This window comes from Rana temporaria, chromosome 5, assembly GCF_905171775.1.
Source record: "Rana temporaria chromosome 5, aRanTem1.1, whole genome shotgun sequence".
Classification (NCBI taxonomy): Eukaryota; Metazoa; Chordata; class Amphibia; order Anura; family Ranidae; genus Rana; species Rana temporaria.
This window is the reverse complement of record NC_053493.1, coordinates 271,209,824-271,223,946: the sequence shown is the minus strand read 5'-3', so window position 1 is coordinate 271,223,946 and position 14,123 is coordinate 271,209,824.

Here is a 14,123-nt window from a genome sequence, read left to right as displayed (position 1 = left end):
TTTTTCAATTTTTTATTTATAGTTTTTGCAAAGCATACAAAAGAAACACAATAAACATTGACATTGGAAATGTGCAATTACTCACTGTCATATATAAAGAAGAAATAAAAAACATTGGAACAATGATGAAAATAAAATTGTGGTGTGAGTTTAGTTTATGATGGAAAATCTTATGTAGCGCCTGGTTACTTCCAAGTACCGGTGCTTTGTTAAATTTAGTGGGGGATCAGAGAGTTAAGCAGCTCTGATCCAGTTCTGATCCAGCTCCTCACTGCGCATGCTGGGGGAGGGTTTTTATGAGACAGGTGCCATTGGTCTGGGTTCTTCTTCTTCTTCGAGTGCGGCACCCACCTTTAGGGTGACTGCATCACAGGCACCCCGGTGAAATGCACGTGCCACACGGTGTGCACGTGCCACACGGTGTTCCTGGTTTCGGGACTATGTTGGTCCGGAACATTTAAAGCTGTGGCGGGACCCCAGTAATCGCCTGGGTCCCCAATCCTGAGAAGATTCCAAGCGACATAGCTGTTCGGTGGGGAGTCCATCTGAGGGGAGCCAAGAGAGGCTGGCAATCCAATAGGGTCTTGACAATCCACCGGGGATCAAGGGAACCGAATACTGAAAGGATGGACGTTGGTCACTTGTTAGTCAGTCACCGATGAAAACTACCTGAAGGAGATCCAGGCTGAAGTCTTTTAAAGGAGGATTACCTCCGCTACCTCAATCCTAAGGAGGGTCTGTGGCAGAGACTTGTCCTCTAAGTTCCGAGCGATACTCTGGCTGCCAGGCCAGTGAGAGAGGCCTGTCCAGGTACGCTATACACACTCCGGCTGGAGTGGCAAAGAAGACTTAGGCCCTGTACACACGGTCAGTCCAAACTGATGAAAACGGATTGAGGTTCAGTTTCATCAGTCCAAACCTACCGTGTGTATGGCCCATCAGACTTTTGTCCTTCAGTCCAAAGTTGTAGAACTTGCTTTAAAATCGGACTAATGGACTGATGACCGATCGGTCAAAACCGATGGTTAGTACGCAAAAGCATCGGTTCAAAACCCGCGCATGCTCAGAATCAAGTCGACGCATGCTTGGAAGCATTGAACTTTGTTTTTTTCAGCACGTCGTTGTGTTTTACGTCACCGCATTGGACTCGATCGGATTTTGAACTGATGGTGTGTAGGCACATCAGACCATCAGACCATCAGTCCGTTTTCATCAGTTTGGACTGATCGTGTGTACAGGGCCTAAGTGTTGTTGGAAGCAGGTCTGTTTCTCTTTGATACGCCTGAATCTGCTATTTCTCCTTTTACTTCAACTCTCCTATCACCACAAAGTTTTATTGTTTTTACCTGGTTTGGTAATAAAGACTACAGAAAAAGACACCTGTCGTGGACATTCCGTTAATGCTACATCCACCAAACACCCTTAGACGGCGGAGGAGCCATGAGGTAACATGCCACCCAAAACAAACCAGCAGCTCCTTCGGGGGTAGTGCTACACTTACACAATGGTACATAACTGCAAAAGGGTCACACCATATCTTCAAGAAGAACAGAAAGGTGAGGGGGAATGGACTACAAATCACTGCATAAATGGCATTCAGCAACATTAAAATAAGTTTGAGAAGATACAAAGGGAACAATTACCAACTAATTGGGATCCTCTGCCACAGAACAATAATCAGATTCATCCCATACCTGCCATACCTTAGAACATTTATGCACTGAACCATCTACTAAAGCAGTCAGGTACTGCATGTGTCTGCAAGAATAGTGAGGAATTGTGGGAATGTGGGGGGGGGGGGGGTGAGGTAGAAAGCCAAAGCCTGGGAATAGCCCTTTAAGCAGCAAATAAAATAAATAACATCAATATCCATTTAGCTTTAGGGATACCTGGGAAGGGGAGACCAAGTAAATAATTCATAGGCTTTAAGGGTATGGGGGTCCCCAGGAGTTTTTCCAGGAGCGCTTGGATCTGGGTCCAAAACGAATAAACTAAGGGGCATTCCCAAAACATATGGTAGTGAGAACAAACAGCATTGTCACAACTCCAAAAGGGCTGAGCTTCGTGTTCGAGTCAAACTCATGTTCGACTCGAACATCGTATGTTCGACCGTTCGTCGAATTACGAACGTTATGGGCGGTTCGTGACAAATTTGAGTGGCGTGTCACGGCCCATAATTCACTGCGGCACCGCAGTGCATTGCTGGCCAATGATGGACCAAGCATGCACTATGACCCGCATGCTTAGCCAATCACAGCGCGCAAAAAACGGAGAGCCATAATTTGCCAAAGCCAGGGTGACTTTGGCCAATTATGGCTCAGGGGGTTTAGTACACGCCCCACACTATATAAGGCCGCCTCCGTGGTGGCCTTGTGTAGTGTGTTGGTGGTTAAAGATAGAGAGAGACAGAGAGAGATAGTAATTTTTTTTAAATTAGATAGAGCAGGCAGGCAGGCGAGTCAGTTACAGTGTGTAGAGAATATGTATGCATCCCAGGTGTTGTGTGTGTGTGTGTGTGTGTGTGTGTGTATATATTTATACACTGTATTGAGTTTAGCTAGATCCGCTCTTCCTAATATACTGACAGGCAGGCAGGTGATTGTGCTAGCTGCAGTATTTTCACTTGGTGTACTGTCTGTGCCCTCTGCACAGTGTGCACCTAAAGCTACGTGAATACAATTGCTGTTGTTCTCATATTAATACCACAGGCAGTACCTGATCAGCAAGTATTCTCACTTGGTGTACCGTGTCCTCTGCACAGTGTGCACGTGAAGCTACGCCAATAGATTTGCTGGTGTTCTTATATTAATACCACAAGCAGGGGATCTACAAGTATTTTCACATGGTGTACTGTGTCCTCTGCACAGTGTACACCTAAAGCTATGTCAATAGATTTGCTGGTGTTCTTATATTAATACCACAAGCAGGGATCTTCTCATATTAATACCACAGGCAAGGGATCTGCAAGTATTTTCATGTGGTGTACTGTGTCCTCTGCACAGTGTGCACCTAAAGCTACGTGAATACGATTGCTGGTGTTCTCAGATTAATACCACAGGCAATGATCAGCAAGTATTGTCAGTATTTGTGCAGCTACATCTCCCTGCAGGCCATTAGTATGTCTGGAAGAGGCAGAGGAGAGGCAGAGGGTCACGAGCCAATAAAAGAGGGCAAGCAGGCTCTGCGTCTAGAGCCAACAGTGCTAGTCGTGGACACGGTGCATCCTCCCCAACGTGGCCTCTTCCCTCTGCTCAATGGCATCAGTCACTCCTTCCCTAGCCCCACCTGAGGAGTCCCCCTGAACTGTTTGACCACAGTGTTGGGTACATGCTGCAGGAGGATGCGCAGCGTTTTGAAGGCTCCGATGATGGTACCCAGCTAGAAGAAGGCAGTAACGTAAACCCAGATAGAGGGGGTGCCTGATAGGAGAGAGGAGGAGGAGGCTCATATCCAACGAGGCAGGATGCCCTCCAGGGGCCAGCTTAAAGGCAGCACACCGACTGCATCACAACGCAGAGCTGCTGCCTCTCTGCGTTATTCCAAAAGTTCTTTGGTGTGGGCCCTTTTTGAGACAAGTGCATCAGATAGCACCGCTGCTATTTGCAACATATGTCGCAAGCGTTTCTCGCGTGGCCAAAACATCACCCACTTGGGCACCACATGCTTGACCAGGCATATGTCAACCTGCCATGCAGTTCGTTGGCAAGCGTACCTCAAAGACCCACACCAAAGAACAAAACGAACCTCTTCTTACTCCTGATCAGCTGGGATCTCCGACCCCACTATACCCTCAGTTCTCTCTGAAGACTGCACTGATAGGATTGATGGTGTAGAATTAGGTGTGTCACAGCCAAGTACTTGCGGTCAATCTACTATCGGTACACCAACGTCAGATTGTACCAGGCAAATTTCCCTGCCCCAGCTGCTGCAGTGCCAAAATAAGTTCTCTCCAAGCCATCCACATGCCCAGCGGTTGAATGCTAGCTTAGCTAAATTGCTAGCACTTCAACTGCTGCCTTTTCAGTTGGTAGATTCTGCCCCTTCCGTGAGTTTGTGGAATGTGTGGTACCTCAGTGGCAGATTCCCAAATGGCTCTCTACCGGCATGTGGAAGGCAATGTCCATGCCTCGCTGGACAGGGCGGTCAGTGGTAAGGTGCATATTTCCACTGACTCATGGTCCAGCAGGAACGGACAGGGACGTTACCTATCTTTCACGGCACATTGGGTGACTCTGCTGGCAGCTGGGAAGGATGCAGGACAAGGTACAGTAGTGTTGGAGGTTGTTCCTCCACCACGCCTCCAAAATGATACTACTGGTTGTACTACTGGTACACCTCTCTCCTCCACCCCCTCCTCTTCTTCTAGTGTGCTGATGTGTCCTCGGAACCAGCGGTGCTCCGTAGGCATTCAAGGGGCTACGCAGGCACACAGGCAAAGAGATGCCATGCAGTGCTTGAGCTGGTGAGCTTGGGGGGACAGGAGCCACACTGGGGCAGATGTTCTGTCAGCTCTGCGTGGGCAGGCTCAGAGGTGGTTGACGCCACTCCAGCTTAAGCCAGGAATGGTGGTTTGCGACAATGGCACCAACATCCTCTCCGCCCTGCGACAGGGACAACTGGCCCATGTGCCCTGTTTTGCTCATGTCCTTAACTTGGTGGTGCAGCAGTTCTTGGGCAGGTACCTGGGCTTACAGGATGTCCTGAAGCAGGCCAGGAAACTCTGTGTGTATTTCCAACGGTCATATAATGCCAGTGTTCGGCTGGCAGACCTCCAAAAGGAATACAACCTGCCCAAGAACCGCCTAATCTGTAGTGTTGAGCAGAATATGCCATATTCGATTTCGCGATATATCTCGAATATATATTCGAATATTCGAGATATATTCGCTAAATTCGAATATTCGTGATATTTTATCGAAAGTAAATGATTGCGATTTTTCGCTATTGCGAATGCGAAAATAATTGCGATTTTTTGATAACTGCGGTAGGAGCACTCTGATTGGCTCAGAATATTCGTGATATTTTATCGAAATATCGCAACATGCGAATGCGATATTTATTGCGCAATTTCGACAAATGCTGTAGGAGCACTCTGATTGGCTCAGAATATTCGTGATATTTTATCGAAATATCGCAACATGCGAATGCGATATTTATTGCGCAATTTCGAGAAATGCTGGAGGAGCGCTCTGATTGGCTCAGAATATTCGTGATATTTTATCGAAATATCGCAACATGCGAATGCGATATTTATTGCGCAATTTCGACAAATGCTGTAGGAGCACTCTGATTGGCTCAGAATATTCGTGATATTTTATCGAAATATCGCAACATGCGAATGCGATATTTATTGCGCAATTTCGAGAAATGCTGGAGGAGCGCTCTGATTGGCTCAGAATATTCGTGATATTTTATCGAAATATCGCAACATGCGAATGCGATATTTATTGCGCAATTTCGACAAATGCTGTAGGAGCACTCTGATTGGCTCAGAATATTCGTGATATTTTACAATACAAAATAATTGCGAATATTCGGCAAATGCGGAAGGAGCACTCTGATTGGCTCAGAATATTCTTGATATTTTACAATACAAAATAATTGCGAATATTCGGCAAATGCAGAAGGAGCACTCTGATTGGCTCAGAATATTCTTGATATTTTACAATACAAAATAATTGCGAATATTCGGCAAATGCAGAAGGAGCACTCTGATTGGCTCAGAATATTCTTGATATTTTACAATACAAAATAATTGCGAATATTCGGGAAATGTGGAAGGAGCACTCTGATTGGCTCAGAATATTCTTGATATTTTACAATAGAAAATAAAAAGTGTTTTGCATTGGTGGTGATTCTTTACTCTATCCATCTGTCACAGCCGTTTGTCAATCAAACACCTTGAAGATTGAACACGTTCATGCTGCATGCTTTGGACTTTTTTTCACTTCACATATCAAAGACATTTTTATGAAAGATTATTTTTCTATTATTGGGACTATATTTCTTTATATATTTGTTTCACTGTGTATTTCACAAGTTATTTGCGCTTGCTTATTTTATAATTTGCCCACATGTCTTGTCACTAGACATATTTTTTATTCTTGTAGAGCGACTCCATTTTCTGTCTTGTATTAATTTATGTTGTATAACATTTTTGAGTTGCTGCTGTATTCTCCCCTTTTTTAAGGTATGCGCAATTTTTTCCTTCTTACAAAAAATAATAATATCAAACATACAAATATTCATAACATACACATACACAAAGCCCCCCCCTTTTGCATCAGAGACAATCAGAGTTCTCCTACCACAGTTATCGAAAATTCGCAATCATTTTCGCATTCGCAATAGCGAAAAATCGCAATTTTTTTTTTTTCAATTTGGCAACATAAAAGGATCGCCTCAGCTTAGCTACTCGGCCCAGGGTCTCTAATCATACCAGCAATGCTTTTAGACGTCGATAGGATGTGATCTGTTTTAAAAATCAAATTGAAAAAATGCGAATATTCGGAATTGCGAATATTCACCGCGAAATTCGAAATATAGCGCAATTTCTCGAATATGCTATATTCGAGTCGAATATTCGCAATGCGAATATTCGTGAGCAACACTACTAATCTGTGACATGCCCACCAGGTGAAACTCTACGTTGGCCATGCTGTAGCAGCTGCACACGCAGCAGAGGGCCATCAATGAGTATCTGTGCCAATATGGAAGCAGGACAGGGTTAGGGGAGCTTGTTTTTTTCCCCACGCCAGTGGGCTATGATCAGGGATGCATGCACTGTCCTGTCACCATTTAAGGAGGCCACGAGGATGGTGAGAAGTGACAGTGCATGCATCAGTGACACTGTCCTTATCCACCTGTTGGAGCACATGCTGTATGGAATAATGGACAGGGCCCTTGAGGCAGAACAGAGGGAGGAAGAGGAGGACTTTGTTACCTCTGAAGGCCCCCTTTATCCAGACAGTGTTCCTGCTTGCCCGCCTATCACACAGGAAGAGGAGGAGGAGGTGGATTGTGTCAGCATGGAGGTGGAGCCTAGCACTCAGCATCAGCGGCAGTCTTCAAGGGATAAATTACAGTCCCAAGAAACCCATGGACTTGTACGTGGCTGGGACGAGGTCGCTGCAGATTCTGTTGTCCTCAGTGACCCAGAGGACTCTGCACTGAATGCCTCAGCAAACCTATACTGTATGGCCTCCCTGATCCTGCAAAGCCTGCGGAAGGATCCTCGTATTTGTGCTATCAAGGAGAGGGATCATTACTGGCTGGCAACCCTCCTTGATCCACATTACAAGGGTAAGGATGCGGACCTTATATTGCCGGCGCAGAGGGAGCAGAAGATGAAACATCTTCGAGAGGCCTTGCAGAAAGGACTGTGCAACGCGTTCCCAGAGACTGGGAGGTTACAAAATCCTGGTCCTGGACAACGTGCTGCCGAGGCTTCGGTCAGTCACAGAAGGAGTGGTGGAGAAGGTGGCCATCTGACCGATGCGTTCAGACAATTTTTTAGTCCGCAGCCCCAAGGTATGACCGGTTCCAGCAACCATCGCCAGCGTCTGTTTTACATGGTGCGGGAATACCTAGGGGCAAAATCAGACTTGGACACCTTTCCCACCAAAAATCCTCTGGCTTACTGGGTCTTGAGGATGGATCACTGGCCAGAGCTTGCACAGTATGCAATTGAGCTACTGGCCTGTCCTGCATCCAGCGTTCTTTCGGAACTCACATTCAGTGCTGCTGGAGGCTTTTTAACCGATCACAGGGTGCGCCTCTCCACCGACTCAGTCGATCCACTGACCTTCATAGAAATGAATCAGGCTTGGATCACCACCAGCTACCAAGCACCTGATGCTGATGTAACCGAATATTTTTTTTTTGAAATGTCAGATCCCTTCAAGACTGTCTATGCTGATGCTGAGTGACTATCTTGTTATGCTGAGTGACTATCCTATTCCTCCTCAATGATCATGCAGATAGCTTGTAAGAACATTTTTGGTTCTGGGCACCGCCACCAGTGGCTAAGGCCCAATTTTTCTGCCCTTGTTTAACAGGGGCGTGTAATTACAATTTTTGATGCAATACTTTGCAGCAGGGCTCATTAGTGTGCTCCAACTAGAGTACCTGTGAGTGGTTGCTGTGTTGTGGAACCAGTGCATAAGGCCCAATTTTTCTGCCCCTGTTCAACAGGGGCATGTAATTACAATTCTTGATCTAATATTTCACAGCAGGGCCCATTCCTGCGCCCACCAAGACTAACTGTGAGGGCTTACAGTGTTGTGGCAACACCAACACCTAGGGCCCAAATTTCGGCAGAGTAAATACGGCAGGCCCCTACTTTCAAGCATCCAACTTACAAACGACTCCTACTTGCAAACGGAAGGAGACAACAGGAAGTGAGAGGAAATCTACCCTTAGGAAGGGAAATTCTCTTCTGTAAGAGGTGTCTCCTGTCCACTGATGCTTTATCACAAATCCTTGTTTCACTAAAAAAAAAAACATTTTCAAAAAAACATTTGTCATTGGGACAGAAAGTGAGGAGCAATCTTCTGAACAGATGCGCACAGACAGCAAAACAAATGTTACAGGGGTGATAACCCTTCTCTATGTTTTCCAAAAAGCTTAAAAATTGTTTTTTTTTGGCTGGAGCTACACTTTAAAAAAGTACCAGTTCATAATTACAAACAGATTCTACTTAACAACAAACCTACAGTCCCTGTCTTGTTTATACCGCCTGTATACTGCTGTTCAAAGTATATAGGGCCAAAGGGGCTGGTAATGACCTGGGAGGGGGGGGGACCCATGCTATTTTTCTCAATGATTTTCATGCATATTGCAGGGACCTGGCATTACATTAAAGCCGCAAGCAGTTTTAAATTATCTTTTTCCTATAGCCTGTCCTGCATCCATTGTTCTTTCTGAACTGGCATTCGGTGCTGCTGGAGGGTTTGTGAAGGATCAAAGAGTGTGCCTGTTCAGACGCCGTTGATAGGCTCACATTTTTAAAAATGAATCGGTCCTGGATCAGCAGTAGGGATGAGCCGAACACCCCCCCCCTTCGGTTCGCAAAACGGACCGAACGTTCGTGCGAACATTTAGAACCACATTGACGTCTATGGGACTCGAACGTTCAAATTCAAAAGTGCTAATTTTAAAGCCTAATATGCAAGTTACTGTCGTAAAACGTCTTTGGGAACCCGGGTCTTTCCCCAGGGAACATGTATCAATGGAAAACAAGTTTTAAAAATGGTCGTTTTTTCAGGAGCAGTGATTTTAATGATGCTTAAATAAAAAAAAATGAAAAAATCCTTTAAATATTGTACCTGCTGGGTGTCTATAGTATGCCTGTGAAAACGTCTTTGAGAACCCGGGTCTTGCCCGAATGAACATGTATTAATGGAAAAAAAGTTTTAAAAACGGTCGTTTTTTTTTTATCATTGGTATCCACTTCAGGACTGAAAAAACAACCATTTTTAAAACTTTTTTTCCATTGATACATGTTCCCTCGGGCAAGACCCGGGTTCTCAAAGACGTTTTCACAGGCATACTATAGACACCCAGCAGGTACAATATTTTAAGGAATTTTTTATTTTTTATTTAAGCATCATTAAAATCACTGCTCTTGAATCTTTAGGTGCAAACTACAGAGCACAAGTGCAGTACACACCAAGTAGGTTTAGGTGCAAACTATAGAGCACAAGTGCAGTAAACACCAAGTAGGTTTAGGTGAAAAGTAATGAGCACACTTGCAGTATATACCAAGTGGGTTTAGGTGCAAAGTAATGAGCAAACTTGCAGTATACACCAAGTGGGTTTAGGTGAAAGTAATGAGCAAATTTGCAGTATACACCAAGTAGGTTTAGGTGCACTGAGCACACGGGCAATACAACACGTGAGAAGAACACTGCTGCTAACACAATCAACTGCCTGACAGATTAGGAAGAACTAATCTAACTAAACTATACAGTGTATAAATATATGTACAACACCTGGGATGTATATATATCCTCTACACACTAGACATTTAACTGACTAGCCTGCCTGCTCTAGCTAGCTAGATAAAAAGACAATCTCTCTCTCTCTCTCTCTCTGTCTGATCAGTAACCAGCGCTGGAACACACTACACAAGGCTGCCCTGCAGACAGCCTTTTATAGTGTGGGGCATGTACTAAAGTCCTGAGCCATAATTGGCCGAAGCCACCCTGGCTTTGGCCAATTACGGCTCTCTTTACTGATGGTGCTGTGATTGGCCAAGCATGAGGGTCATAGAGCATGCTTGGCCAATCATAAGCAAGCAATGCCGCAGTGAATTATGGTCTGTGGCGCGTCATTCGAATTTGGCACGAATGACCCGTTTTGTTCGTATTTCGATGAACGATCGAACATACGATGTTCGAGTCGAACATACGTTCGACTCGAACATATGTTCGACTCGAACACGAAGCTCATCCCTAATCAGCAGCTATCAAGCCCCTGATGCTGATATAACTGATTGAATTTGCTAGGGATCTGGGATCCCTTGAAGACTGCCTGTGCTGCCTATCCTATTCCACCTAAATCTTGATGCTAGCTTCCAATAATATTTTTGGTAAAGGGCACCACCAACACCCAAGGCCCAATTTTTCAACCCCTGTTTGACAGGGTCATGTAATTAAAAATTTTAAAGTAATTTTTTAACAGCAGGGCCCGTTCCTGCACCCAACAGGAGTAACTGTGAAGGGTTACAGTGTTCTGGCACCACCAACACCCATGGACCATTTTTTCTGCACCTGTTTGACTGGGGCATGTAATTAAAAAGTTTTAAATAAAATGTAACAGCAGTTGCTCTTGAGGGACCTAGTATGGACTGGGGGGGGACCCTCACAGATTTCTTAATAGATTTTTATCTATATTGCTGGGATTCGGCAATACATTACAGCTGTGAGCAAGTTTAAATATATTTTTTTTCCTTTAGAAATGTCATTTTGCTGCGCCACAGTAAAACATATCAGAAAAATATGCCACTTTAAAGAATGGCTGAAAGTGTTCTGGTAGTTTATCCACTTTCCTAAAAGTCGCTGGTAAGTTTTTTCCTTGGTATGAAAGAAGTGAATGCGAGCTATAGTGTCCCTGGGAAGGTGTGCAGAGATGTGCTTAGGTTTTGTCAGTCTGTGACTATGGTCTATAGTTAGGTCCTCTAGCAGCAGGAGTGTTTCCTCCATCGACCTTAAATGTGTAGATGGGGAAATCGGGTAATTTTTTTCTGTTCAACACACCGTTTGAACAAAAGAAAATGATTAATGTATGGCCAGCTTAAGTGTTACTTTAAATTCTGACAGACAGGACTTTTCCGTGTGGCAGAGTTGTGTACATCTCTAAGCTGAATGGGTAAATAATTTTACAGGTAAGATAGCTTACATTTATATATTTCATAGGTGTATTTAGCTGTTTGCTCTGAGTTCAGCTTTAAATATTTACAAAATACTTAACTTTTTTGGATGCTTTTTGAAAAAAAATATCTATGCAGTAATAGAATGAGGTCTATTTACCAGTGTTCTGATGTTTTAGAGCAGAGTTCTGCAAAATATGGCCATTCAGTTGTTCAGGAACTACAATTCCCATCATGCTTAGTCATGTCTGTGAATGTCAGAGTTTTACAATGCCACATGGGACGTGTAGTTCCGAAACAGCTGGAGAGCTGTCGTTTGGAAATCCCTGTTTTAGAGGCCAAGCTATGAGCATTTATTTTTGGACTGGAGTTAGACATTTTTGGCAGCTGACGCTGCCGCTGCAGAAATTATATAATATATAATTCCTTGGGTGTACCTTGTGTGCCCTAGTCCTTCTCTCCCACCATGCCTGCTGTGCCCAGTGATAAACCAGGGACCTGCTATTGGTTTGGCAACTGAGTCCTGGCCTCTGCTGTAGAAGCATAAATAAAGTCACAGTTAAGCATTTTTCAACTTAATTTTGAAACACATTGTAAGAATGGTATTGTTCTGTCCAAGGCTGTGAACTGGGAGGTGACCTAGTTGCATTGATTAATTGCAGAAGAGAAAAGTCAGGCTACCAGGCTGTGTTAGATGTCATGGCTGTGTAAATTTCAAGTCTACAAGGACAGAAATACTGTTTCTTGTCAGGTAAGACATATGTATTTAGGTGTTTGCCTGGAGTTCAGCTTTAAAGTACACCTGTTGTAGCTCTAGTCACCGACATGCAATGATTACTTCACTTCTAACCCATTGACCTTAAAATCTGTAACCAAAAGTCTATACCTCAGTACAGACATGAAGCTGTAGGAAAAGTCTGCCGGAGCCTGCACCTCCGAACCTCTGCAGTTGCAATGCTTTGCAGGTTCATATGCAAAAAACAATAAATGCACATTTTAATTCTGCAAATGTGGGTGCATTTATTATTTTTTGCAAAAGTTGGACTTTTAAGGCATACTTTAATCTGGTTAAACGCATATTACATTGCGGCTTCCACCATGTTGTGTGGAAGTTAAAATTTAATAACAAATCATTTTTATGACCTGAGTATAGAGATGTACTAACATTTATAAAATTGCAGGATTGCACAACTACACCAAGCATCTAGATGAGGGGTCTCCAAACTTTTGAAACAAAGGTGCCAGTTTAGTGTCCTTCAAACTTTAGGGGGGCCAGACTGTGGCCAGTGGGAGTAGAAGATACCATAGGCTTGGGTGGTCAATGGTAGTAAACAAATTACATCATTGGTATTAGTGGGAGGAATAGTGCCCCACCATTGGTGTCAATAGAAGGAATAGCACCCCATTGTTGGTGTCAGTGGGAGGAATAGTACCCCATCATTGGTGTCAGTGGGAGGAATTGTACCCCATCATTGGTGTCAATGGGAGAAATAGTTGTCCATTGTTGGTGTCAGTGGGAGTAATAATGGCCCATCTTTGGTGTTAGTAGAAGAAATAGGGCCAGATAAAGACAAGAAAAGGGCCACATCTGGCCGACGGGCCGCAGTTTGGAGACCTACTGTATGATCTAGATTGATCAAGTTTGACTAAGGCAATAACAACAAATAATCTTATTACCACTAGGGAAGAGTTCGATGTTCGGGTCGAACATAAGTTCGTCTCGAACATCGGGTGTTCACCTGTTTGCCGAACAGCGAACATTTCAGGACATTCGCTGAAAATTCAAGCGCCGCGGAATGCCCCATAATGCATTGCGAGATCGCTGCATTGCTGCATGATTATTGGCCAAATGCACCTGACCTGCATGCTTTGGCCAATCACAGCGCGCTCCGCAGGGTGCCTTTGGCCAATGATGGCTCAGGGGGACTAAGTCCTCGCCCCACACTATATAAGGCTGCTTGCAGGGCGGGCGTGTGAAGTGTTGTTGGCGTGGACAAAGAGATAGTTTGCGTTGTATTTGATATATATATATATATATATATATATATATATATATATATATATATATATATATATATATTAATACACCGCCTGAAGTGTATTAGAAACAGTACACCACGGAATGCACTGTAGATTTGGCAACACTGAATGCAGAGTATATGGCATATAATATATATATATATATATATATATATATATATATATATATATATATTAATACACTGCCTGAAGTGTATTAGAAACAGTACAACATGGAATGCACTGTAGATATAGGCTACACTAAAGGCAGAGTACTGCCTTCAGTGTAGCCTATATCTACAGTGCATTCCATGGTGTACTGTTCTAATACACTTCAGGCGGTGTACACAGTATCTAATACAGTGTGTACAGTTTCTACTACACTTCTGGGGGTGTACACAGTGTACAATACAGTACAACCATTGTACAGTTTCTAATTGTGGATGAGCTTTATGTTCGACTCGAACATTGGCTGTTCGCCTGTTTGCTGAACAGCGAACAATTGAAGTGTTCGCTGAAAATTCGAAAAGCCACGGAACACCCTTTAAAAGTCTATGGGAGAAATCAAAAGTGCTAATTTTAAAGGTTAATATGCAAGTTATTGTCATAAAAAGTGTTTGGAGACCTGGGTCCTGCCACAGGGGACATGTATCATTGCAAAAAAAAGTTTTAAAAACTGATGTTTTTTCGGGAGCAGTGATTTTAATAATGCTTAACCTCCCTGGCGGTATGA